This window comes from Lynx canadensis, chromosome F1 (assembly GCF_007474595.2).
Source record: "Lynx canadensis isolate LIC74 chromosome F1, mLynCan4.pri.v2, whole genome shotgun sequence".
Lineage (NCBI taxonomy): Eukaryota > Metazoa > Chordata > Mammalia > Carnivora > Felidae > Lynx > Lynx canadensis.
Window position 1 is genome coordinate 33,924,567 of NC_044319.2, and position 26,813 is coordinate 33,951,379.

A 26,813-nucleotide genomic window follows, 5' to 3' on the forward strand; every position below is an offset into this window, starting at 1 on the left:
GGAGGGATCACCGGGAGCACTCTTCGGTCCTCCTGAACTAAAGTCCTCCTGATAGATCCAAATGGATCGATCTCTCCCAGGGATTTTGGGATGAGAAAATGACATGACCGATGTAACTACATGTAGAAAGTCAAGGCAGTACAGACATGCAAGAGATTCACAGCTTTTATTACAGAGATCCATCCAGTGCTGCCACATTATGACAGCATAAGCCCTATTAGCTACATATATTATAATAATGTATTATTGGCAGCCTCAGCCTTGGGTGGTAACAGCCGGCTTCCACAATCACCATAGAATCTGCTGGCGATATGATAGAAGTATGGCTGTAAGAAACGAGACCGGTTAGTAGGCATTACCTGTAGAAAGTGGTCTTGGTTCTGTTCCAGCTTTGTGGATTCTGCCCCCATGAAGGCCCTGCATCTCAATGAGGCTAGGTGAGCCAGATTGGACCGAATATCAAGCTTGAGGGCCAAAGTTCTGGTTTCTAAGTCTGGCTCTAACACTTACTAATTGGGCAAGATCTGTTTGCTAAAGACGGGCCAGAAATGCTTCCCACAGTAAGCCTAGCTACGTGGTGAATGAATTACTGGGTTATGTTGGTGTATGCTAGGCACTTTAAATGCCAACTGCTGGCAATTGTTTTATTTTAGAGGAGCAAATAGCCTGAAACTCAGGAGACGTTTAAGATATGAAGACTTCTTCCTATTCATTCATTCATTCATTCATTCGTTGATCGGTTCATCTATAAATAGTAAACGTTTAATCTCTAACAGGCCCCCCGGTTTAGGTACTGACGATAGAGAACCAAAAGGAAAAAGACCTTTTCCTCTTGGAGATTACGTTGAAGTGAAGAAGGGTACGTTATTCTCCCACAGTTGCTGTAACATTACCACAAACTGGTGTTTTACCACGATGGCAATTTATTCTCTCGTAGCGCCGAAAGCCAAAAGTTTGGGGTCCAGGTGTTGGTGGGCTCACACGTCCTTTAGGAACATTTCTTGCCTTTTCCAGTTTCCAGTGGCTTCCGGAATTCCTTGGCTTGTGGCCATATCCTCCTAATCTTCAAACCCACCATCTTCAAGTTTCTCTCTGCACTGTCTTCATCTGGTCTCTTCCATGTGTATCAAATCGCCCTCTACCTCATTTTTACGGATGTGGTTGCATTTAGGGTCCATTCTGACAACCCTGGATAATCTCCCCAGCTAAAAATTCTTAACTTAATCACATCTGCAAAGCTCCTTTACCCATACAAAGTATATTTTCAGCTTCTAGGATATAAACGTCCTTTGAGGAGCCGTCTTTCTACCTACCAGAGTGACAGTTATTATACGCGGGAAAATATAGAATATGTCAGAGAGCATTGATGCTAGAGAAGGTTAAGGTGTGTTGGGATGGATGGGGGGTTACTATTTCAGATGTGTATCAGGAAAGGCCTTGCTGAAATGCTGATCTCAGCAGGAATTTGAAGGAAGGGAGGGAGCAAGCCCTGCGGATGGCTGGAGGAAGCATCATTGGCAAAGATACCACATTCCTAGGGGCGTGTTGTTTCCCTCATCTGCAGCCTGGTTTCCTAGAAGTACAGCCTCCTGGTCATCCTAACCACACATATTCTGACCTCTTCTTTAGACCTCTGGTCTTGATTTCTCACTTAGCTAATCTCCTTCAATCTGGATGAATCTGGAACACTCAGAGTTACAGGTTCAATATCCTGAAGGAACCTCATGAAAATGGCCATGGAATCCTCAGCCCTGTGGGGTCTCAGCCAACTTCTGAAGTAAGGAAGCTTAAAAGTTGACAGATACAGGTCATCTACTTCCTTGGCACAGGACCTATTCTTTTCGTTTAAGGTTTCCGGATATATGTGTTCTTATTCCTCTTCCTTCTTCCCTTTCCCCGGTTCTCTCTTATTATTAAGAAATCAGAAACAGTCAAAATTCTTTTTTGAGCCTAGATCTTAAAGGAATCCTCTAAAGACATTTCTTGTTTTTAGAATTCATGTTATTTATTTTGAGAGAGAGGGAGTGAGCGAGTGCGAGCGGGCAGAGAGAAAGGAAAAGAGAAAATCCCAAGCAGACTTGGCACTGTTGGTGCAGAGCCTGACTTGGGGCTCAGTCTCCATGAACTGTGAGATCATGACCTGAGCCGTAATGAAAAGTTGGATGCTCACCCCCCGGGACATGCAGGCACCCCTCTCCCAATGTGTTTAGTTTATACTTAAGGTAGTTAAACGATTTCTCCTCGATTCCATTGACCTTCCTTAGAGACTTGAATTAATTTCAATATGTCTGAATGTAACTATTTCTCTCCTCCACAACTTGAAAGCTAATCACCAGAGAGGCAGTGTCTCCCTGTCTCCTACGTGATGTACATGTGGGCTACACAGGGGCTTTGCCTGGCACGTATGTCATGGCCTTCCTCCCAGAGAGGTTAATGGTGTCCCTTGAAGTTGAGCTAGGCAGTGACCCCATACCCTCATTTATAGAAAGTGTGAAAAGACCTTTGATATGCAACAAAAATGCCTCTATCCCTCCTGCACCCAACCAGCGCTTGAGATCCTTTCCATCAGAATTGTGCATTCTATTTTGAAATGGAAATATCCTTGGGGGGGCAAGCATCCGGGTGTTATATGCCAGTATCAGTCACGAATACCTTAACGTGCATTGGCTTATTCTTGCTTAAATAGGAGTCAGTCTTTTAAATGAGGAAGAGAGAGATTCAGGGGTCAAGCTAATGATTTGGGGAGAAGGAAAACTGGCGTCCCAGCACGAGTGTGCCACAAAGAATAAATGCGAGGGGGGAACATCTAAAGATAGGGGGGCAAGAGGCACTGAGGGCTCTGGGCCATTATAGCGGTGTTGTTCTGGCAAGTTCATTTCAGTTTTCTGGACCTCCCTTGACTAATTCCTTATAAAGAGGTTGACAGTAATTCCTTATAAAGAGGTTGGTACTGAATGAAAAGATCCCTTTCAGTTCCACAGCTTGGGATTTAATGTAATAGCTTACGTCGAGGGAGTGTTTATGCCAGGCACTTGTGAAATCCTTTATGTACGTTATTTTATTGAATCCTCACAAGGACGCCCATGAGATACTTACCATCATCATCTCTATTTTAGAGATGAGGAAACTGAGGCTTTGAGGGATTTAGTAAATTACTTACCTTCTCCTGGCTCATAAGTGATGAAGCCAGGACTAAACTCCATGCCAACGTGAGTCTAAAGCCCTTGACCTTATGTACCACGTTGGACGGGCAGGGAACGCTGCATTGTGAACACTGGACACCTCGTCCCCCTTCCTTCCAGCCCTGCACTCAACAAAGACTCTTCTAATTTGTCTGAGTCCCACCGGAGATCTTTGGCAGCATTTTCAAAATCCTCAGAGAATGTGTATACTTCATGATAAGCTGCTGGCTTGTGGGTTTCACACACAGTGTCCTAATCCAGACAATACACAGCTTGCATTTAGCTGCTCTGAACCGTCTCTTCTGGCCAGTATGATTAGAGCTTTGCTGCAGACAAGCCTACGAGGGCTGGGTGACACCCACCGATAAGCCGGTCATCAAAGGGCTCCCGCTATTAAACAACACGTCATATTCTTAGTCCAGAACTCAGAGTTTTTGCCTTGGGCCCTCTCACCTGTTAAGCCTCCTCCAAAGAGATACTGTAGCTCAGAGGAAGAAAATGACTTGACAAGGCAGAGCGTCAGGCTGTCTGTCTGGGAAACCCGCTCCAGTCCCCTTGGCTGGAACAAATGCATCTCTTAGCATGGCCCATCATTTTGATATTTTTTTGACAACTTCTAAATGTGTATAGAAACAACCTGCCTCCCTTTATATTCATGTATTCCAGCACATAACGTCTGATTTTCTGCATGGCGGGAGTCAACCAAGCGCCCACTCTCCATTCCCCAGTTCACCGTTTTAATGCATTTCATGATTTTGTTGCTTTGGTGTGCATTTCAAAATGACACATTTGATCAGTTCTTTAGGTAATATTGATGTTTTGCCCTTTTAAATGTGTCATTTGATTTTCTGATGTTATTCTCCATCTGCTTTGGTAACACTTTCATTTAGTGGCAGCTTTTTATTGGGTCCCCAAAGGTTTATATAAAGGAATCTGACTTGAGGGTATTTTATTTTATTCAAATTTTTTTCCCCGTTCTTTGGTCTTCTATACCCCCAACCCCACCCTTGCCAACCAACTACCTCCCTCTCCTTCCTGCCCCCCTCTCCTACCACCTCACCTCCTTAGCCACTTTTTAAAACACTGTGTATAAATTCTTCACTAAAAGAGCTTCAAATGCTGGCCTTTCCTCAATCATATTTAAGTCTTTCATTGTGTAAGGCTCATTGCCTTGCCTCTGCCGTTCCCTGTGGATTCAATCAAAGAGCAATTTTTAAAAGCAGGTACAGGGAGTGGGCTGATGTTTTACATTTCTGACGTGTTTGTATTGCCCTTGTTGAAAACATTTCCAAAAGGTAATCCCAAATTTTCGAAGACAACAACAAAATCCCAGTAAGATCTGTTCTTTTTCTCATTGTTTGACTTGTTTTGTTTTCTTTTGCTTTGCTTCCTTTTACCCGCTCTGATTATATTTACCTTACATTCTCGGCAGGTTAATTTCCACACTTCTGATCTCCTAACCTCCTCCCCCAATACAGTAAATGCAGATGTTAGAGACACATAACAGGGTCGAGAGACTGGTGGAAAGTAAGCATATGCCAATTTCTTCCTTGTGAAATATCTGAAGAGACTTGAAGGAGAGGGTCAAATAAATAATAAGAAATACCTTTGCTTTATGTTTACAAATGTCATCACACAGTGTCTCAAAGCTTAGATTCTGTGCAGAGAGACCATGCAATCTGTTGGATGAGTCCACCGCCTTAAATTAGAAAAAGTCCCCAATGTAAGAGCATTTACTCAAGATTTTTTCCTTTAAGAAAGGACCTTGTATTATAAGTAAAAACCAGGAAGTAAGTTGATATCAAGTATCTTGTTTGTTTCACCGGAGAGAGCTAAGGATCTACTAACTTGCGGGGATGAACTTAAAGCTACAGGATTGGGTCTTCTACGAGAGAAGGTAGAAATGAGGTAGAAAAAGTGTTATGGGCTTAGCCCTTGGCATACACGTGAATAAGCCAAGTTTGTCTTTAGGATCGTTCTACCTTTCCCCCTTCCTTTCTGCATAATTTGTGTACCTGTTACCCTTCTAAGTTTCTGGTAAAGAAGAACGGTGCAATGAAGAGAGTGTGAAATTTGACATAGAAATGACTAGTATTTGTATACGAGCTCTTGCACCATCAGATTGCACACCTAATCTTCATGACTTATTTCCACATCTAAGAGAAATTAGGTGAGTACTATCTCCTTCCCAGGAGGAGGCTGATGTCATTTCCTGGTAAGATGGAACATGCCGAAAATGGAATCCAAGGGCATCCTGCACTGGCAGTGGGAGTCCTCCTGGGAATGGCAATAGTTCTGTCTACAGGGAACAGAGAAATACTAGGGGAGAAATGTTATAAGCTTAGCCCGGGCAGCGGACATGAACATATTTCCAGAGAATCCCGGGGAAAAGAGGCAACTTGCTGGCCCAAGTGGATAAAATCAGACTGACTTGAGGAAGGTGGCCAGGTATAAAGACAGCAGAAGCAGAGACAGGAGTTTGAGAGCTCACACATTTCTTCAGGATATTACTGGGTGGCCCCTCTTGTCTTTATCCTTGGCCACTTCTTTTAAGTATAAACTTTGGTTTATCCATCTAGACTTCTAAGCCTTCCTCTTTTTTTTTTTTTTTTCTTAAGTAAGACTAACAGAAACTAGGATATTTCGATTCCTCACCACACATGCCTTCTACAATAATACTCCTCGATCTCGGCTTTATTGTTCTCTGTAGCACTTACCCCCATCTGTCTTCCCTACTAGAACATAAACTCCATAAATGCGGTGATTTTGGGTCTGCTTTTTCATTATTGTTTCCCCAGCACTTAGAATAGAGGCTTATTCGGAGTTCTCACTTAGGAAACGTGCGTTGAATGAACAGATAAATTATTAAAGATTGTTAAGGAATGCATAAGTAGAGTTGTAGCCTAAAGTCAAAGGAGTTGATAACCTTCAGTGACAGCTTCTAGATACCAGTCACTCATGTACCCAATATTTTTTGAGCACTAATTTTCTTCCAGACACTGCAGCATGCATGGGAAACTCATCAGCAAATAGAACCACGTGATCCCTCTTTAGAGAAGATCCTCCCGAGCAGGGATATGAATAAACAGTACAGCTGTGGAATAAAGACCATTATAATCATATGGATGGTATTATCATATGGGATGTATTATCTCCAAGCACTTAAAGGAAGTGCTTTAAAATATTTTGCCATGATTCTTCTTCCTAGGATAAAATTTATTAATAACGGACTCCAAGAACACATCCATAATAATTGACTCCTGAGGGACAATAAACCAAAAACCAAAAAACATCCCAAGATGGCAATTCGCTTTTGCTGCCCCAAAGAAGAAAGCAACATAGGTCTCCATCGTGGTATCTTCTTGGTCTGTAAAAGACATCTGACTCTGATGCTGTCTCGGCAGAACCTAGAACAGACCAGATTTTTCAGCCTTTTCCACCATGGCCCTTGTGGTAGAAAATAAAATCCCTTATCCAAAGGGAAGGAAACTTGGCTAATTTCTCCCTACAGAAGGCCTTTGAAGTTCAAAAGCATTTGAATTTGTTTTCCAACAAGTGGTGACAAAAACTCTTTCTCCCAGCATTTTACCAACTAGAAACCTTTTAACTGGCACATCAATACCACAGCCCTATAATACAGGCACACTGATGGCTTTTTTCAAAAATGTATGTCAGAAAGGCCCCTTTATGGGGCCTAAGACAAGCAGAGTGATCCGGAAAAAAAGCAGGAGGTGCAATTTAATATAGGAATTTTAAAATCACACAGGGATTTTTTGTTAATTGTTCTTTAAAAAAAAATGATTGACTCTTTATAGTGCATATTGGCACTCAAAAAATAGTTGAATGAAGGACATTTTTTTCTCTAGTTGTGAGGGAATTTTTGTTGTTTTGGCTTATATTTTTTTCATTTTTTCATTAAAAAATTTTTTTTTAAGTTATGTCTACGCCCGACATGGGCCTCGAACTCATAACCTTAAGATCAGGAGTCGCATGCTCTATCGACTGAACCAGCCAGGCATCCCTTGGCTTACATTTCTTTAATTGAGAGTAAGGTGACATATTTTCTGTATTATTTGTGATTTTTTTTCCTATTCAAGTATTTGCCATTTTTTCTTAAGTAATGTATATTTTGTTTTTTTTTTTAATTTTTTTTTTAATGTTTATTTATTTTTGAGACAGAGAGAGACAGAGCCTGAACGGGGGAGGGGCAGAGAGAGAGGGAGACACAGAATCGGAAGCAGGCTGCAGGCTCCAGGCTCTGAGCCATCAGCCCAGAGCCCGACGCGGGGCTCGAACTCGCGGACCGTGAGATCGTGACCTGGGCTGAAGTCGGACGCTTAACCGACTGAGCCACCCAGGCGCCCCTTAAGTAATGTGTATTTTGTAAACTGATGGCAGTTCTCCCTAAAGTGAACATTTTTTCCTGATGAAAGGTGAGGGAAATACCAGCTAGACATTTTATAACAGGGACATTTGTCTAGCTGGCTATTTTTAAGCATCAAAGATTTTACTTGGGGCTAAGGCTGTGCGCACAGAGCCTCAAATGCTTTCTCACAGTCTTATGAATGGGAGGGGCACCGATGATGAGTGTTTCCATTTCTTTAATGGAGAAATTGAGTCATGAGCTCAGCTTTCTCGTCTAGAGGGATGAAACTATTGGATTTACAGTCCACTTTAGCCTCCCGCGGAGTATTCATCTATGAAGAGTTTTGCTTCTTAGAGAGCAAGAGCATAGCAAAAAAATAAGTGCACAGTAGAATCTCTGAACATGGACAAACCCTTCCTTTGTTAGGAATCGGGTGCCTTTTTACTGCAGGTGCATTGGCATTATTCTTTGATTAATCAATGCTGGACAGTCCTTCTGGCTAATCTCATTAGCTAATAGTGCTTCTGGGTAATTAGCTTGATGTGTGCAATTATCCTCAGATTTTAGGGCCTTTTTCCCATTTTTATAGCATTAGTACATATTTAATGCTTTGGAGTGCCTTGGCCCTTGGAAACACTGAGCAAAACTCCCAAATCTTTTCCCATCAAAAGAGCACGGTGGTATACCTGCCAATGGACTTATCCGAGTATCGTCTATTAAGAAACTTCTTAATTCCAGCAGTTTCTCAGGCATGCACCCCCCCCCACACACACACATACACAGATGCATAGTCACACACCCTGCATATACACAGAACCAGCAGATGCAATCTGAAAGTACTTCCAGAATTTTCCATTTTGGCTGCGTCATGAGTCTCCAGATTCTCTGATAAACTTACTACAATTTTTTTTTAATGTTTATTTATTTTTGAGAGAGAGAGTCAGAGCATGAGTGGCAGAGGGGCAGAGAGAGAGGGAGACATAGAATCTGAAGCAAGCTCCAGGCTCTGAGCCATCAGCACAGAGCCCGATGTAGGGCTTGAACTCACAAACCGTGAGATCATGACCTAAGTCGGACGCTCAACGGACTGAGCCACCCAGGCATCCCTACAATTTTTAAACGAATAAAAAAAACCCTAGAATTTAGCTAAATGCAACAAACCAGAAAGAAAATTCCACATGGCAGGCAACTATGGCTGCCATACAGAAATCATATAAAATCTTTGGTCCTTTAAGGATCCATTGTCTTTATGCCAAGACCCAAGAGATCTGAGCCGTGGTCTCGATTCTGCCCCTATCTCGACTTGTGACTTTGGGTAAGGCACTTAACCTCTTTGGTAATGAATTTATATATTACAAAATGAGAAAGACCATTCAGTCAGTCAGTATGTTTTAAGTTTCAGTTGTGAGCGAGGCTTGTAGGAACCCAATGATATCACGAGTACATAAGAAAAGTTCAGCCCATCAAGCTTATGGTGCCTCATAGGACATGTACCCGAGGTCAACCCAAGGACCAGGTTAGATGCAATGATTTTCTAAGATCCCCTCAAAGTAGGCAGACTTATGATTCTACCATGAACCACTCTTCCCTTCTCATTTTTCCCTTCCCAAATCCCCCAGGAAGTAGGGAGGAAAAAGTAAGGAACACTTTGTGAAGTCAGGTGCCACCAAGATGCTGGAAACCAGATAAGGTTACTGGTATTAAATCCTCCAGAAGAAGAGCAGCAAGGTCATGACCTTTCATTTTGCCTTATTTTTTAACCTTCCCCATTATCATCCTAAATCCCACCCATGGTGAGCCTGAGAAAAGGGATTAGAGAAGGCTGTGTTTATACATTTTAAACCCTCAGTCTCTGCCTGTGTCTATGGGCCAGATGATTACGTTCCACCAATGAGGGCAGAACATCTAGTTGAATTTAGACCTTGAACATACATCCCTGGTTGCCAAGTAATGCCCCTCGGCTGCGATATCTAAGCCATTTTATTTCAGGGCATTTTGGCAACCTTGCCTAAACTAATGTTGTCAACTAAATAACCCCCGAGGACACTAATGGAGACTTTGAAATAGATTATCCGATTATGGAAACTTATCATTGTTTGTTATTGTTTAAACAAACTGGAGTTTGTTTTGTTTTGTTTTTCCGGATCTGGCTGCAAAAATCCCAGAAAGCACCTTAGTTATGTTCCAAGTCCTGCCTTTATACAATTGTATATAGCGCTTTCAGGGACAGAACCATCAACCATGACTCAGAGGACATTTGCTGCTAAAATGCATTATTGTCCAGCCACCGATGGCCTATCACCCGGGTGGTGGGGGTCTGGAAAAGCTGGGTTTACTGTCTCATCTGAGGCAAAGCTGGTTTACATTAATGATCAATGCAACAGCAAATATATTGGATTTTATTTTCCCCTTTAACCTGCCTCAGTAATGATCTTAATAATGGGAAAGGAAGCTCTCATGATCTTTCTCAGAGGCTCTGTGTTCTTGTCTCTTTCAGACAATTTTTTCCCCCGAGAGCTCGAGGGAGACAGAAATGGAAAACTCAATGATTTTCTTTCTCTTATACATGAAAAAGAAAGGGAGTATGTGAGCGTCTACAAAGTATGGGAAGTGACAATACGTCAACTAGCGTTTTCTTGTTCTTCAGTAACTCTCTGGAGAGGGATTCTTTCTCTTCTCTAAACTTAGTAAATGAGAGACCTAGAATGATTCTCTAAATAGATAAGCATTGGAGCATTTATATTGTTGTTATTATTTTTATGCATGCCACTTTGCCTTAGCAATAGAAAAGAAAATAAATAGTCTTTTCATTGCCCGTTCTATTTTTGTTGAGGGCTTAACTAGAAGATATATCTAATCATAATGAGCAGAGCGTAAAGAATATTAAGATGAAAAGAACTTATATTTTCCTTTATCCTCCCAAGAATCTCCAGATGGATTTCCTAGGGGTTGCCTTCTAAATCTTCCTACATAGTGAGCTGTAAATCCCGGACCCAGCAAGCTTCTGGTTTGGCTGAACACAGCCTTTCATGTACAATATGTACAGCCTGAATAATGGCAGAAAATTATTCAGGGGATAATTACAGCAATTGATCTTGAGATGTTTTGTAGCGTCCTTCATAGATCATTCTTCAAAGCCTTTTGGAGAAATGGTGTCTGTGGAGTCCGCCAGAGGCCGAAAGCTTCTAGGGTCTGATGTAAAATACATAATCCGCAAGAATCCTTGTCACCTGAAAAGGGACGGTGTGTGTGTGTGCGTGTTGGGGGGGAACCGCTCCAGGGGAACTCAGGCCAGAGGTCAGAGATGGCTCAAAGAACCAGATAATTTTGATGGTCCCTAGATGAATATTACCTCCATCTCCCTCTCAGACTATTGTAATATACGTAAGTCTTTGATTATACATCGCTCGACAGTTTCTGAAGAGCTCTCCTGGGAGTTGTCCCACAAGACTCTGAACATTTCCCTATGAAGTGGGAGGGGTGGTGAGTCATCAGCTTACTTCTAGATGAGGAAATTATGACGATAGGTCAGATGATTATGCTAGGGTCACAGCACTGGCAAGTGGTGGAGCCCGAGGACAGCATGGTCTTCTGACCGCAAATCGAGGGGACTCAGCTCCCTGACAACCTCTAAACAGGAAGCAAAACTACTTCTTGACTTTTGAGGGAAAATGCCACCCGTGTGTGTAGCATCCCTTCTACCAGAGAGGAATGATTTGAATCCCTGTTCCTCTCTTTAACATCACCTCTCTCTCTACACACACACACACACACACACACACACACACACATCTCCTCTCTCCTTTATTTTTCTCAATGGTCCTGCCTTAGGCAGAAAACAGATGGCCAGCTGAGCAAGCATACCTGTATTGGACGCAGAAATCAATAGAGACAGTTATTTCATAAACGGCTCCACTAGGCACGAGGAAATTCATGGCTTAGTGCGAGCGGGTGGCTGGAGGAGGAGGAGGGGTTTTGGAGGAGGCGAGTGCCTCCTTTTTCAACGGCAGCTTGATCTCAGGGATACCTGGAACATTCACGATCAGGCCATAGCCGAACACACCCAGATCGAGCAATTAGACTGTGACATTTTCATTTTTGTATCCCCAATGCCGATTATGGTGCCTAGCATTAGAACACTTAATATGTAATTATATAAATACTGTAGTGGATGTTATGTATATTATATATTTTATAACGTATATTTGTATAATTCCATAAATGCATCATATTATTATATACTTATTATCATGTATGTATTTTAAACAGGATGGATTTTAATTAAGCTATAGGTGTGATTTCTGACAAAATTAAATGGTACCTGGGTAACCGGTAATTATGGCCTGAAAAAAAAAAAAAAAAAAAAGATAAGACTGTGGTTGAAACAAAGAGAGCCCAAAAACCAAATGACTAACTTAATCTGGTCAATTAATAGGAAACAAAGATGGCCAGATTTGTATTCCCAAATCATTAGCCGGTAATTAACCTTCTTCCACCTCTACTTTTTGACAGAACGCTTTTTCTTCCCTAGAGAATTTCCATGAAAAATAACAATCGTCTATTGTTTTCTAATGTGTGCACCACCGACCTTAAATTATCACAATTAATATAATCAATTATTTCTCTATGTCTTCGCAGCTGGGGCTGAGGTGTCTCTAAAGGAGATTGGACGAGATGCGCACGTGGTCGCGTGTGTGTGTGCTCCGGCTTTTAAGCATGTGCTTTCAAAGAGTGATATTCAAAGGTTGTGCTTCCAGGCCGCTTTGCCTAGAACTTAAAATCGGAAATTCCTCTTCCTCCCTTCCCAGCCAAAGTAAGCACAATATTCCTGACGAGGAAAAGGAGTACGTTCTGTGCGTGTGTGTGTGTGTGTGCGTGTGAGTGTGTGTTATAGAACAAGCGACATAGGAACGTGGAATGGCCATATTCCAACAGATTCTTCACCAAGTTGCCCAGTTTCCATTATACATCTGTATCTTTTTTTAATGTTTATTTATTTTTGAGAGAGAAGAGAGAGAGAGGGAGAGGGAGAGAAGGAGGGGCAGAGAGAGAGAGGGAGAGAGAGAATCCCAAGCAGGTTCCGCGCTGCCAGCACAGAGCCCAATGCGGGGCTTGAGCTCACAAGTTGTGAGATCAAGATCTGAGCCCAAACCAAGAGTTGCTTAACTGACTGAGCCACCCAGGTACTCCTATCCATCTGTATTCCAAGGTATGTGCTATAGAAATGCAATGCCCTTGTCCCTAGTTCCAACCATAAAGGAAAGACGTTCATCGATTTTGCTGATACGGTTCCATTAGTGACAGATGTTTTTTTTAAGTTCTCCTTTAACCCCTTTCTAGGTTAGGGCCATATATGATAATATTATAGAAATTTACATATTCACACAGGCATTATCCATTTTGGAATAGTGACTTCAAAATGCTACATGTTTTCTGGCCATGCTACTCATTCATAGACCACTAGAAGAATCGTGTATTAGAAGCCAAGAAACCAGGCTCCTAGGTGTGAGTCCACTACAGATCATAATGTGTGTCGTTGATCAAATCTCTCCCCCTTGCCTGCTCTCAGTTTTTTCCTTTTTATAAAATTTTTTTAACGTTTATTTATTTTTTACAGACAGAGACAGATAGAGCATGAGCAGGGGAGGGGCAGAGGGAGAGGGAGACACAGAATCCTAAGCAGGCTCCAGGCTCTGAGCTGTCAACACAGGGCCTGACACGGGGCTCGAACCCACAAACTGCGAGATCATGACTTGAGCTGAAGTCAGACGTTTAACTGACTGAGCCACCCAGGCGCCCCAGCAGTTTTTTCATTTCTAATGTGAAAGGGCTGATGCTCTCTCAAACCCTGCTGGCTCTAAAAATATACGATGCTGCGGCTTCTATGTCCCAAACCTTGGGGGACTTTTGGAAATTACTTTCTGTCCCTTATGATATGTTCTTTAGAATTTTCTTAGTGGTTGCAACTTTATTTTTTTTTTCCATTGAAAGCAAATTTGATTGGCAATAGCGAAAGATCATTAAGAGCTGAGTTGAGGGATTCAAGGGCTTGATCAAGCTGGTTATGAACACTTTAGGCCAAAAATGAACTGTGACCATAAACTAGTAACACTGGGTTTATGTGTTATTTTATTGTATTATTGTGTTAAATTATTATATTTATTTATATTTATTATAGTAGTTACACAGGTTGTAGAGAGGTTGTCCTTATCCTATGTTCAATTATTATTATTATTGTTGTTATTATTGATAATAACGGTAGTTAACACGTATCTAATATGCCTATCTTCTGTATTTCCCCAACTCTAGGAGCTAAGAAGCAGATAAAGAAAGTGTATGGTTTCCGAGTGGCCAAGTAACTTGTCCAGGATCATGAAACTAATAATTGGCTCAACAATGTTGGACAGTTCCCCAGCCCACAAAGTATTATTTCATGGTATATTGTTATAAATTTAGAAATTCAGTTACTGGTGAAAAATTATGGCATTTTTTTTCTCAATTGCTCCTCACCATGATCTTAGAGTTGCTCCAAAATGTAGAGCCTGAGGTGAAAACTTGGGTGCAGGCTTCTTATTTGGGGGTAATATTCAAAGAAATGGGAGTGAGGAAGTGCAGAGGGTGGGGCCGGGAGGGAGGATTACCCAGTTTGCTGCTGTAGGGCCACGAGGGCTGAGTTCTACGGTTCCTTGCAGAGGCACACAGAGTGCAGCCTGCAGAAGTCCCCCCCACCCCAAGTGGGAAGCCCGAGCAACCACCCACCACACAACGTGTTTCCATTGGCTGCGGGTTACCCCTGGTGGGGGTAGCTCTCTGATTTTCTGATGTCCACTTGTGTTGGCTGAGCGGGATGCTCATGGAAGAGAATTCTAGAGCCGAATGCAGATGTGAGCAAGCTCATCCTGGAAGTGGAAAGGGCAGAACAAGGTGAGCTTGTGCACTTAAGGAATTGTCCAAGCTGACTGTTCCCGAAGCATCTGCTCTAATCGCCACAATGTTCATGCTACTGAAATTCCCTTCCTCTTGCCCTTGAATGCCCTCCTTCTTTTTTTCCATTGAGATTCCACTCATCCTTTAAGGTGAAGGCAGGCATCACGTCCTTTGTGAAGCCTCTCTGGCCCTGTGAGGTTCTCCCTCTGACTTCCGACTACAGTTCAATCATAAGGCCATCAGGTATTCTACTGATGTCTCGAAGATCCTGTTGACCCTCGAACAACCCAGGGGTTAGGGCAGCTGACCCCCTGTGTTGTTGAAAATCTGCCTATAACTTGACTCCCCCAGGACGTAACTACTGATAGCCTACTGTTGACTGGAAGCCGTACCGATAACATATGCGGGTGATTAACACATATTTTGTACATTGTATGTGTTATATGCTGTATTCTTACGATGTAGTAGGCTAGAGAAAAGGAAATGCTGTTAAGAAAATCATAAAGAAGAGAAAATACATTTATAGTACTTATGGTACTTATTGAAAACATCCATGTATAAGTGGACCTGCACGGTTCAACCCTGTGTGGTTCAAAACTCAACTGTACTTGCCTATAGGCCCATTTCCCTCACTGAGTCTGAGTTTCTTAGGACGGGGGCTGCACTAGTTTATTTCTATGTCCATCGCACAGAGCCAAGATGGAGGTGGATCTACACACACTTTTATTAATGAAGTAAAGGCGTGAACAAACACTCACTTTCCATGGTTTCGTATATTTCAATCGTGACCTCTTTCGCCTTCACCTTCCCAGACTAAGACAGCAGAGCACTACCCCTTCTCTCATTTTTGGTGCCTTTCCCTGGACCTTCTCCAGACATCTTTGATCTTGCGACGTGGCATCCAGAACTGCTGAGCACATTCCAGGTGACGAGGCGCCACAGTTGTCCGTACGGAGGTAGTCCTGGCATCTGTTTCCCTGCGTCTCAAACCGGAGGCAGCAACTTCTACTTCACTGCTGGCAACCGTTTTGATGGCCTGCATTCCAGTGATTCATGGACAGCCCTCTCTTCCCTAATGGTCTGCGGACTCCTGAGGGGAAGGCGATGGTCTTATCCATCTTCCGATTCCCACAGGGGAGAGGAGGTGACATACCGAATGGTCAAGGACAGCCACCTTCTCATACAACGGTAACAATAATAAGGATCACTAACAATGATTACGCATTTACCGTGTCCCTGTCTCTCTCAGCACTCTGCATGAATGACATCATTTTCTCACTAGAACTTTTGAGATGGTCTGATTATTACCCCCATTTTGCAGACAAGGAAACAAGGCTCATATAGATTAAGGGACTTGCCTGTGATTATGCGTCTAGTAAGTGACAGAGTCAGGCTTGATCTCACGTCTCCCTGGCTCTCACCACAAACCTGTGCAATTACAAAACACTGCATGGTCTGCTGAGCTCCCTCCTGAAAGACAGAAGAGAAGCACAGAGATCACCAAGAACCATCAGGGAAGATTTTTGTCTGTTTAGGTCAGTGGTCCTCACCCAGGGGCGAATCTACCCTTCAGGGGGACAGCTGGAAATGTCTGGATACGTTTTTGGGTATCACAACAAGGGCAGGGGAGGGGTGCTGCCGGCATCTGGTGGGAGGAAGCGGCGAAACATTCTGCGTTGCGCGGCAGAGAATGATCTGGTCCAAATTGTCTACGGTGCTGAGGTTGAGAGGCCTTGGTTTACATGCAGAAATTGAGGAAGGAGAAAGGAGGAAGGAGGTCTCACACAACACGGCGCAGGCTGGAATGAGCCCACTACATTTCTTAATTTACCGTGCGCTTACCCACGCTGGCTCGGGCTGACCTACGGCAACAACTGCTTGTTCAAGTGCTTTGTAAACTGTAATGTTCCCGCAGAGGTTAGGTCTTGGTGGTCAGCATCTCCTCCCTGCTGAGGCCCCCTGAACTGACTTCTCAGGACTTCTTTGGATCTCGTCTCAATCTGCTCCTATATCAGCCTCCTCCTTCTGCAGCAGAACTCTGAGCCCTCTGTCCTTGGCCATCCTTATCCACGACCCCCCAAGCACAGACAATTTTACCATCTTATTTGTCTCTCACTTCCTTTGTGATGTTTACAATGCTTATTTTGTTTTTTGAGAGAGAGAGAGAGAGAAAGATACAGAATCTGAAGCAGGCTCCAGGCTCCGAGCTGTCAGCACAGAGCCCGACGCAGGGCTCGAACTCACGGACCGCGAGATCATGACCTGAGCCGAAGTCGGACGCTTAACCGCCTGAGCCACCCAGGCGCCCCATCCTTTGTGATTTTTTAATAAGGTATGACCTGTTTGGCCGGTGCGGTCCTCCAAGCTAATGCATTCAGGGATGTTCTTGTCCTTCCGGGCCTAGTACCTGGCTCCGTCTCATTAAAAATATAGGATTTGTGATTCTGGTGTCTTACAAGACCTCCCATCTCCAGAACACATGCAGGTCTTCTCCACTTGACCTGCTGTGGCCTGGTACTTCATTTTGGCACCTCACGTGGTTCTGACCCTAAAGGATTATGCGTCTCGACCTCCAGTCTCATCGCGAACACGGCTGGTCCTGATGACCTACTGTGGACATGATACCTTTTCTTCTTCAGACTCAATTTCCTGCCCAAGCCCCCAGGATAGGAAGATGGGACATGCCTTTTGCAGTGAGACTGTAGAAGGCCACCTGTCTGGTTTGCAGCCAAAGTCAGAGGACATCACTCAGTATTCTGGGTCCCTTTGAAATGCACGATAGATATTTCATCCATGAATTCCTCTCTACCTTTTTTTTTTTTTTTAATTTTTTTTTTTCAACGTTTATTTATTTTTGGGACAGAGAGAGACAGAGCATGAACGGGGGAGGGGCAGAGAGAGAGGGAGACACAGAATCGGAAACAGGCTCCAGGCTCTGAGCCATCAGCCCAGAGCCCGACGCGGGGCTCGAACTCACGGACCGCGAGATCGTGACCTGGCTGAAGTCGGACGCTTAACCGACTGCGCCACCCAGGCGCCCCTCCTCTCTACCTTTTTGAACTTGTTGAATTTCTAACTATGTTCAGCCTGCAATGGATTACAATCAATCAAACACGCTAGCAAACAATCGATAATCCAAATAAGTAAATAAATAAGAATTCGGCAGTTTACTACCCACTCTGTGAAACAGCGGGGCCAGAGTAAACGTCCCAGAGTTGCAACAAACAGGAACACCTCAAACTATTACTTCATTCTCATGTAATGTAGGTTGCATATGGTTGTTGAGGGAAACTAAGGCAAGAGGAATGTAGCTCAAATTCAATCTCCTTACAGCTTGATAGACACCTGGAACATCCGCTGTGACCTTCCTCAAGCAACTCATGGCTGCCTCACTTCCTTAAAGTTTTTTGTTTTAGTAAAGACTAAAAGGAACCTTATCTTAACAGCAGCTAGTCCCTTGAGGTCCTGAAAGCCTGGCTTTCGAATTCCTTAGAGACTTAGGCTATCCCTAATTCCCATTCACTTAAAAGTGTATTATTGGTCACTCCTCACAACCCCAAGGCAACTCTCTCTCCCCATGGGTCCTGTCCCCGTGTTTTAATAAAATCACCTTTGTGCACCAAAGATGTCTCACGAATTCTTTCTTAGCCCTTTGCTCAAGAACCCCATTATTTTGGCCCCCAACATGGGGCTTGGGGTCTTTTCATCTGGACTCTGAGCCTTGGTGCAAACATGGTGAGTGCTTTCTCTCTTTTTCCTTTACTGTCATTTCAGGGGCTTTTCAAAGAGTGTGGTCGCGTTGAAACACCTTCGTGTTGATGGCTCTGGTCCTAATCCTCTAGCCCGTGGCTACTGTATGGGGAGGAGAAAGCCTGCCTTTGGGATGGAAGTCAGTACCCTGGCTGGAATGGGAATAAGACCCAGAAGCTTGATGCCCTCTCTTTATTTCCATCCTTATATAATGTTTTCTGTTTTGGGCATGGGACCTCCATTTAAATGACTAGCATAGCTGCCTCTCTTAAGACTCCTGTGTAAGGTTTCCTTCTCATTGGTCTAATGTGATCCCCTCCACGTCTCTGGTCTAGCTGCTTCTGGCTGAGGGACCTCCACTGGGAGCCAGCTGAAACCAGTACCTAACTGAGTTAAAACCCAACTGAGGACTCTTTCCTAGGGAACCTGGCTCTAAAGATTATATGTGTTGGAATGTCGCTTAGATCATGATGGATTTCTATTGTTACTGTTTTCTGTCAACGTTCTCTACCTACTACTGAAATTACAGAATTGGGTGATTCCCCCTTGTAAAAGCTTTCTAGTGTTTTCCATGGGTTAAAAATGGCATGGCCTTCAAGGAAACTAAAGCATGACCTTAATGGCATGCTCCTCAAGACCAGGTAAACTAAGGCACGGCCTTTTGCAGCACAGCCTTTTACGGCACAGTGTTCAAGGCACAGCGCGGCATTTAGGTCCATACACCAGGCACACGTTTGTAGCCCAGGATGCAATGGGGGCCCTTCGCGGCTGGTTGGTGGTCCTAGTGATTTTGTTTGAGGGGTGCCTCTAGTCACTTTGACACCAGGAGCCTCTGATATATCCTGCATGGGATACCAACCAGGAGTTGGGGGTATTTTTGGTAATGGGTCTCTCTACTTTTCTAGGAACATAGAATCTTCTTCAGTCCCCAAGGGGTCGTCTCCCTTGGGATGCCTTTGAACCTACTGGAATCTATTTGGTTTGCAAAATTTAGGAAAGGACTGATCTGGAAAGGACTGCATGGCCTTAACAGGATCTATCAGATCTCTTCTGCAAGAAACAGGGCAAATGCACTGAGGTACCCTGTGTACAGGTTTTCATGGCCCTAAATCAGGACCCAGATCTGAAGGCCTCTTGCAGAATGTGTTTGGCCACTAACTAGGGTGATAAACTCCCTCCCGATATATTGGATGATTGTCTAAACAGGCCTTCCTCCGGGTTGTTGGAGGAAACACAGGCCATCCCTAATGAAGGAGACTCTGACACTCTGTCTCACTGTTCCTCCTTCCTAATAGACTCAGATTACTCTAGCTGTATTTAGGGGTTTCTCCCACATTCATTTCCTGGGTTAATGACTCTGATAATTGGAGCCAATTGTCTCTGGTTAGTCTACCTAGGGAAGGAGACTTTGAGGAATATTCCCAAGCAGCTGTTGAAACTCCCTTTGTTTCAGGGAAGTTCCCTGTCTTCTCTGGCCCAACATGGACTGCCCATTCCAATTTACTGGTGGGAAAAAAAAAAATCTGCATCTGCTTATCTGTCCCCACTGACAGGCTTTAGGACTGGAAGACCTCTTTCTCTGCCCTCTGGGCTTTTATCCACTTCACCTCTTCTGCCTTCCCCTGCCCCTCCTCCTGTTTCTGCACCCCCTCGGGTGCAACCTCTATAGCTGGCTCCTGTACTATCTGGGGGCCTCTGGGACCATCAACTCCTCTTCCTATCCTCAGTGTCAAGGAGCAAAGAGCGTCCCCTTGAACTTACACTGCCCATTTCAGGTGTCCTCCCCAAAGTCCCAGGTAGAAATTGACAATGGTGAACAAATTACGTGACTTTTAAGCGGACTCAAGTGGAACATATTTTGTTTTCGAACTAATTTAAGTTTGTTGGTTTAATTAAGACAGACATGTCTTTAGAGTTATCAGCATTAAAAACATGAAACTTTTTCTACCTAGGTTTGCTGAAGGTCAAATAAGCTCATTTTATCTCTGTTGCAATTTGTCAACAAGAAGATGGCTTACAATGACGGTTAATTCTGTCTCAAGAGTTTTCATGAGTAATTGTTAAGATAGCTTTTAAAGTCTTTGGTAACCTGAAGCTTTAAAGTTTTGCTTGGATGATAAACTGGGTTGAATTCATTGGACATCTAGGTCTTTTCCAAATAAGATTAACTACTAAGGCATTACTTACTGAACATAGGTTTGTGCTTTTGATTTATTGCAGAGAAACTAAGGATATTTGAGTTTGTTGGAAAATCTACGCAGTGCTTAGTTGATTCATAAATTTGCCATCTAAAGAATTCTGGTGTAACCGTTTACAATTGGTTACTATTTAGTTTTCACTGGAGTGTAAGGTTTCTAAGAGTTAAAATTCTGCTAGATGTAATTAAGACTGACGGAAATAAGGAAAACAACTTTGTATGTAAAAAAAGTAGGAAATATGTAAAAAAGATACAAGGAATGGAAATACATTCTTGTTAAAGGTAAAAAAAAAAAAAAAAAAAAAAGAAGAAGAAAAGAAAGTAATTTTGTCCTCAGTGAAACTGGTTGTTTGGAGAGAAATGGCTTGGGACGAAATATGAATGCAAATGAAAAATTGTAGAAGGTTCGTGGTTAGGCCTGACTAAGGTTGAAATGAATGGATTTTAAAAATACACTGGTATAAGATGAAATTCTGCTTTTCTCTCTGTTCAAAAGACAAAGTTTTCTCAGATTATTGATCTGTTTTTGATTAAAAAAATGTAAACAAGGTCTTTTCTCTTTTGTCTGCCGGGAAAACCGAAGCTTTATGTTTTGTCCTTATCAGGTCTTTGATTACTTAGTTAAAACTTCTCAATGTTAAAGGAGCTAGGTTTTGTTAGCAGCTATATAACCCTATATATTTGCTTTTAGAGTCTCTTATTGCCATCTTGGTTAACTAAATAATTGAGATTTGTGATGCTATGTAATCCTATTTAGGATGTGCTTTATAATTTTCTCAGGTTTTCACAAACTTCCCAGGATTTAAATTGTAAATGAAATCTTTTTGGCCAGTTGGGCCTTTTTATTTGGTATGTTACTTGGAAAGCCCTGTCAAACAAATAATGGTAAACTTTAGGTGATATTGCTTGGATAAATGCTATAACCACTCAAATATATATATTTCCTGAAGTTTTAATATGTTTTGGTATAAGGTGAACCCTGGATATTCCGATTATTGAAGCAACCAATATATTGAATAACCAAAGTTCCTTGTCAATTGCATCATAATGAACTTTCATGTCAGATTGTTAACCATATCCATTTGTGAGTCTGTTGTTATTTATAGTTATTGTTCTGATGCTCTTACAAAGCATGTTTTATCTTCAAGGAGATTTATAACAAGGATTTTTAGGACAAATACAAGTATTTGACATCTTTAAGATTATAAAACAAATGGGTAAACATTTCCAGAACTAAGAAGCTGTATTCAAACTGAACAAGAATTAGTAACATGGGACTAACTAAATGGAGGAAGATTATAGTTTCTGTAACTCTTGTTGGAAATATTGTTGGTTCTCTAATGTTTGCTCTTCCAGATTAAGGCAACCTTCTCTTAAGATATTTAAGATATACAGAAATGTGATAAAGTATTCGTTTGCGGACAACTGAGGCATTTAACTTTTCAACCTGAACCCTCTGAAATTCAAAAGCTCTCAGTAAGTATTCTTTCTTTCATGGTAATTACAGTTATTTGCACAAGTTCAATAAGAATCTGTTCCTGGGACAGGCCACCACTGGAAGAACTGGTTAGCTTACCAAGGCTTTGACTGGAATGCCATATTTGAGAATGACGTTCATTGACTCGGATATGACCAAACAGTTTTAAGAAACTCGGGTTGACTTTACAAAACAAGGAACCATAAAGCCCCTTGGAAATGGAGGCCTGATACCTTGCTTACAGAGTTCCCGGCAGCCTCACCAGGTGAGTAAAGAAGGTCACTTCCAGGCAGGTGCAGGAACCTCAGGATTTCTTTGGGACCTCACAAAGAAGCATTAGCTCAAATCTACAGGATTTGCAGGCATGTCTGATGGCAAATACTTGGCTTGGCCTGTAGAGGCTACTATTGGCCTGTAGAGGCTTGACCTGGAGAGGCTACTATTCCTTATAAAAAGTTCCAGAAAAGCAATATTTAAAAGATCTATATGACCGGGGCGCCTGGGTGGCGCAGTCGGTTAAGTGTCCGACTTCAGCCAGGTCACGATCTCGCGGTCCATGAGTTCGAGCCCCATGTCAGGCTCTGGGCTGATGGCTCAGAGCCTGGAGCCTGCTTCCGATTCTGTGTCTCCCTCTCTCTCTGCCCCTCCCCCGTTCATGCTCTGTCTCTCTCTGTCCCAAAAATAAATAAACGTTGAAAAAAAAAATTTTTTAAAGATCTATATGACCAATCGCTGTTCTTGGTGAGCTTATGTGAATAAATAGGCTGAGTTTGTTAAAACCGGATTTGTTCTACAAATGAATTAGTGTTCATTTGGCTATCTCTGGAAATCAGGGTTGGTAGAAAAATCATGTTTCAATAACACACCTTAATGGATGTTAAATTCTAGTTCTGATTGTCTCTAAGTGTTCGTTGTTTGCCTACACTAGACAACTTGCGGTAAACTTCAGAGAAATTATCACAAAACTCACATATAGACGATCTTCGGGCCTGTTGCTCTATGGGCTATCCGAAAGGATCACCACAAACATTTGAATTACAAACCAAAAACAAAACAAAACAAAAACCCCAAAACCCCAGAACAAATAAACAAAAACCCCCATCTGATTCCCGCTGCCTGTTCCCATTCTATCTGAGGATGCTTCAAGCCTGACGTCTAAAATCTTCTTACTGGCAGAACCGGCAGGAACTGGGTTTGCAATTTGCTCTAACCACTAACCTATATTTTTGTTTCTATAAAAGTGCCTCTGATCAAGTACCTGATTGTTTACTAGACAAAACAGAGTCCGTATGATGGTTCACACCACCTGTTACAAAATCAAGGCCTTACGTGACTCCCAAAATAACATTATATTATTAAACATTAAAATAGCTCGAACGCGTTCAACAGTTACGGCAAAATAAAATGGCGTTAGATGCCTCAACTGCTGCACAAGGTGGAACTTATGCTCTCCTAAAAACATAATGCTGTGTATACATTCCAGATTACCACAAAATTACTTCTGAGTTTCTGACTGACAAAGATTCAAATTGGCACTTTCAATTATCCCTCTCTTTCCTTCAGTAATTGGTTAAACTCTTGGACTCAAGAAAGATTTTTGTCAACAGAGGACTCCTATTGGGGCTTCTTTCCCTTTTGATTATTTTAACCATGTTTTGCTGTTTTCTCCCATGTCCCTCCACCTGGTCCCAAGACTCCTACAGTGCCACAACTTCAAGCCAACAGGTGACCCTTTCTGCTCAAGGAGACTCCCATAGGTCATCAACTGTAGATACAGCTGCCTTAGCCTTTCCTAACTCCTATTAAATTCTCAACTGACGAACGCTGACCCATCGGTGGGGACGTTTCTATGCCCCTATCCGGTAGGAAGAAGCTACGGAAGACGGGACCTTCTGCCTTCAACAACCTTAAAGATTTAAGGGTCTAAATTGTTCAGAGGGGGAAGTGATGAGGGAAACAAAGGGAAGAGCAATGCAGCTCAAATTCAATCTCCTTACAGCTTGCAGCCCACTGATAGACACCTGAAACATCCGCTGTGATCTTCCTCAAGCAACCCACGGCTGCCTCACTTCCTTAATGTTTTTGTTCTAGTAAAGACTAAAAGGAACCTTATCTTAACAGCAGCCAGTCCCTCGGGGTCCTGAAAGCCTGGCTTTCGAATTCCTTAGAGACTTAGGCTATCCCCAACCCCCACTAACTTAACAGTATATAATCAGTCACTCCTCACAACCCCAGGGTAGCTCTTTCTACCCACAGGGCCTGTCCCCCTGCTTTAATAAAGTCCCCTTTGTGCACCAAAGATGTCTCAAGACTTCTTTCTTAGCCATTTGCCAAGAATCCCATCATGATGAGGGGACAAGGGTGGGTTGTGCACATTTCATGTCAGTCCTTTCTCTGTTTTCCTTTCTCCCCCAAACCCCCCAATGGAAGATAGTTACATACACAGGATAGAATGTTCTGGCCTTAAAAAAACAATCAGGCCGGCTTGAAGAAGACTAAAGTTTGTAGTTTTCCATGCTGTGTCTGGTATCATCATTCAAACCACAGCGTTGATTTTTAGCAGCACAAACTGCTACTTCAGGATCCCAGGCAAACTACAAAGTATGTACGTAAGTTGGATCTTCCATCTCCGTGAATTTGTATCCTGTTTTTTTCTCTGTTCAGTAGCACAGAAGGAAACAAACTTGAGCACCTGCTTCTGCATTGGGCCATCATGGTCATCAGAAAGGACCGAGTCCTCTTCAGCTGCAGAGACCCCAGGTTCCCTCTTTTTAAGGCACCCAGGGAGGGTCTTTTTTGCAACATCTTGGCCAATGCTTACTGGAGTTTGATTTGGAACTAGGACCAACGACAAGCCAGAGTCCACAGTGGAGTAACTCTGTTCCGAAGCTATATTCCAAGCTTTGATGCCAGTCAAACTCTCCATCTTTTATATCCTTGCCATCATTAGATACTGCCAAAAAAATCCAAGGCCCACCAGTCATTTCCTTTTCCGCATCAGGCTTCTTATTATGAGATGTTGAACGTTATTTTTTTTCCTTACCAATTTGTTCTACCCCTGCTGCCCTTGCCTCCAAATGCCATCTGGAACCCCAGTTGCAAGGTAAACCGACTTCCCTCTATCTGGAAGTCTCTACAGTCCGCTCCCTTTCTCCCTGGCTCTAGGTGGATCCTGGCAATCACTCAGGAATGCTGGAGTCTAGTGTGGGTGTTGAGAGCTCAGATTCTCCGTTCGAGCTCCATCTCTCCCGTTCACCAAGCATGTCACCTTGGGTAAGTTACCATAGTTTGCTTGGCCTGAGTTTCTACATCCATAAAGGGGAGGGAAAACCCCTTCAGGATTATTACGAGGATTAAATGAGTATATGCATGGCGTATGCAGCACAGGGCCTAACACGTTGGAAGACTTTCAAAACAACAGTATTTAGTCAGCCCAGCAATGACTGCCTGCATTCTGCACACTTCAGTATTTATTTTGTTGGAAGTTTTCAATGTTCTTTCAATGATGCATTTCCTTCTTCCAGCCGTCATCCTTCACTCTTCCATAGGTAGTACGGATGGTAACTAAATTTGTCATGAAGAACACGGCGTAATGCATGCGATTGCCAAATCACTACCCTGTGCGCCTGAAACTAAGATCACGTTATATGGCAACTCTACTTCAGCACAAGAATAAAAATTAAAATTAGAACTACCTCTCGCTATGAGACTCATTGACAGACGGATCAGTCTCTACCTTCTTATCCTTGCCGTAACCTCACATGTCTTCAGGACTTCTGCATGACCTCCCCGTACTTCCGTTTCAAGCCCCACCTTCGTGCTGGGTGACATCTGTGACGGGCCGACTGTTCATCCTCCTGAAAGACCGCGACAGCGTATTGGTTCATTTCCTCGACATCAACACCTCAGCTCCGTCAGCCCCTGGACACCTGCTGGAGGTAAGGACGTATCTTGCCGCACAACCCATTCGTGGTGACTGAACGCCCCATTTTACGGCTGAGGGGACAAGTCTCAGTCAGAGGCTCAGCCTTGTGCTCCAGAGCGCACCGCTGGTGAATAATGAAACCCAGATCTCCTGCTTTTAAGTCCAGATGCTTTGTACCGCACCAGAGCTGTCTCCTAAGACCTTGTGAAGTTTACGCACCCTTGTTTGGCGTTTTAGCACCCCAAAGAAACATTGAATGTCATCTGAAAGCTTAAAGATGGTGCTTTCCTTCTCTCCTGTAAATTACTTTCTTTTATATAAATAGTTGTCCTTCATTGTCAAATACCCAGTTTTTCCACGAGATTTCCATAACTCCCTTTCCCCAGCCTTGGGGGATGTATCTGTAGCCCCCCTTTCTCTGAGCAAAGGGGCCCATTTTATCATGGCGGCAGTAAAGAAGAAAAGGAAAATCTTCTGAGCCCTCAGCCGAGCACGGTTGTCCCACTAGGAGGCTTACCAGCAGGCTGATTGTCATTCAGGGAACTAAGGGGGCTAATGGCAGAGGCAGCGAGTGAACATCTGGTGGAATGAGCTTGGGGCTGAGGGCTTGTCGCTGGTTGATGAGTTTTTACTTATCTTTCTCTTTGGGTGGAGGAGGATGGGGACAGCAGACAGATCACTTAGTAGTCTTGCTGGAGAGGAAGCGGCCTGAGGTGCCTTCGAAGGAGGAGTCGAAGAGCTCTCCTCAGGCACCGGAAGTGGATAATGGTTTGGTGCTCGGTGGAGAAGGTGGAGAACCAGAACCTTCTGAATAAACATTCGTTGGAGGTGATGGTGAGTATATCTCAACCTCACATCCTCCCATGGAGAGAACCGGGCCAGAGGACGGACAGAAGTGTTTATTTTGAGAAGACACGAACTTCTGCAATTGAGGCTCCAGTCGCCCAATTAAATGGGATGATTTACTCACACTTCATTACGTTTTGAAG